This window comes from Chiloscyllium plagiosum, unplaced genomic scaffold, assembly GCF_037043375.1.
Source record: "Chiloscyllium plagiosum isolate Xiang-an unplaced genomic scaffold, Cpla_swu_hap1 HiC_scaffold_1, whole genome shotgun sequence".
Taxonomy (NCBI): Eukaryota; Metazoa; Chordata; class Chondrichthyes; order Orectolobiformes; family Hemiscylliidae; genus Chiloscyllium; species Chiloscyllium plagiosum.
In genome coordinates, this window is record NW_028270139.1 from 12,691,155 (window position 1) to 12,693,448 (window position 2,294).

The 2,294-nt window shown below is 44.5% G+C and overlaps 1 non-coding gene across 1 annotated transcript; it reads right to left on the reverse strand.

Annotated features, from left to right (window-relative positions):
• Nucleotides 1-1,873: 1,873 nt before the first annotated feature.
• On the reverse strand, nt 1,874-2,062 carry LOC122555971 (U2 spliceosomal RNA). The gene has a single exon (XR_006313405.1). It is a non-coding gene; the product is annotated as a U2 spliceosomal RNA (small nuclear RNA).
• Nucleotides 2,063-2,294: the final 232 nt, after the last annotated feature.

Here is a 2,294-nt window from a genome sequence, read left to right on the forward strand (position 1 = left end):
ATAGTGTTTCCAGTCAATATTTGGAAAGTTAAAGCCCCTTATAACAACTACCCTGTTACTCTCACTCCTATCCAGAATTATCTTTGATATCCTTTCCTCCACATCTGTGGAATTATTCAGAGGCCTATAGAAAATTCCCAACAGGGTGACCTCTCCTTTCCTGTTTCTAACTTCAGCCCATACTACCTCAGCACCTTAAACGTCCTTTCTGCCATTGTAATTCTGTCCTTGACTAACAATGCCACACCTCCCCCTCTTTTACCATCTTCCATGTTCTTACTGAAACATCTAAATCCTGGAACCTCCAACAACCATTCTCATCCCATGTAATCCAGGGTATTAAGTACAAGAGTTCGCAAGTCATGATACAGTTGTATAAGACTTTGGTTCAGTCACATTTGGAATACTGCATACAGCTCTGGTCGCCACATTACCAAAAGGATGTGGATGCTTTGGAGAGGGTGCAGAGGAGGTTCACTCAGATGTTACCTGGTCTGGAGGGTGCTAGTTATGAAGAAAGGTTGAGTAGATTGGATTATTTCATTAGAAAGATGGAAGTTGAGGGGGGACCTGATCAAGGTCTACAAAATCATGAGAGGTATAGATAGGGTGGATAGCAAGAAGCTTTTTCCCATTTCTGGACTCAATTTCTGGGGGACACTGGTTCAAAATGAGGGGGGGAAACCTTAGGGGAGATATGCATGGAAAGTTCTTTATGCTCAGAGTCGTGGGTGCCTGGAATGTGTTGCCAGTGGATGTGGTAGAGGTGGGCATGATAGCATCATTTAAGATGTATTTGGACAGATACATGAATGGGCAGGGAGCAGAGGGTTACAGACCCTTAGAAAATAGGCAACAGGTTGAGATAGAGGACCTGGATCAGCGCAGGCTTGGACAGCCAAAGGGCCTGCTGTAATTTTCTTTGTTCTTTGTTCTTTGTATTCAGTGCTAGTAATAACTACCTGAGAATGCCCATCCTGGTTATCGAAGACAATGTGGCTAAGTCTCAGGAGGAAACCTTGAATCAGGTTGATGTGGTCTGGTTTCATGATCTCCACTGCTGGTCCAGGAGGAAGAGGGCAGTCAGTCTATGCACCATCTTATCCAATCGAACCTCCAGGTTCTTGCTGACAAAGTGGGCACTAAACTTGACTTGTCTGCCATGTCCTACATGAATGTCAGGAACCATTCATGGCAGTTTTGGACTAACAGTGTGTGCGACAGCCAGTCCATGTGTTCAACAGTCTTTAAAAGATGGTGTCATGCAAAGGATTCCAATCAGTTCTGGGATATCTCAACAGTAGTGGTTCCGGGAGTGGCATGAGGTATGATGGGACCTAAGTCATGTGAGAGGGGTGTCACAGGAACTGAGACAAGTTTGTGAAGAAACAGTGAGAAAATCTGCAAGGGTTTGCAGCGAAAAATCCACCAAGAAACCTGATAGAACTGACACTGAACCAAAAAAGGAAATATTTAGCCCAGAGTCAATCTGACAAAAAAACACTGGCTAATTCTGTAGTTCGTTTCTCTGCTATTATTTATCAATATCAGCTTCGGTCACATTCTTACAGATTCAAAGAAATTTCACATCACTTCAATTCATGGTTGGAGTTTTGTAACTCCTTTTTGTTACAGACATGATGGCAAGGACTTAACTGAGCATTGTGAGTGAATGAAGAAGCAGAGGGGGCTGAACGATTGAGCTAGAAGGCGTCCATTGCCTTCCTGTCACAGCTGGCCTTGGGCCAGTTGCATGGATGGTGACAAATTGGGTTCAGTTGCCATCCTTAAGTGGTCAATTAAAAGTCAGCTGGCATTTTAGCAGCGACAGCTCGGTCCTCCACCCATCATTGCTGTTTTTACCTTCGTAAATGCAGGGTACACTATTCCCAGAGGTACTGATACGGCAATACCAAGTTGATTCATGGAGTTTACAGACTATGTCCCTTGTCCATCTCTCTGCTTCAAAAATCAGTTTAATAGATTGTCCCAGATAAGGGACATATCAAATATTAAACTGGTAAGAATCGAGACTACAGATGTTCTCAGCCCAGTACACTAACTGCTTCCTTGTCTCGGACCTTCGGATGACCATCCTCCAAGGTGGACTTCGGGACAGGCAGTAGAGGAAAGTGGCCGAGCAGAGGCTGATAGCTAAGTTTGGTACCCATAGGGAGTGCCTCAACCGGGACCTTGGGTTCAAGTCACATTACAGGTGATCACCATTGCACTACACACACCCACAGACATTCTTACACACACACACTCTCACATACACACGGACACAGGTACAC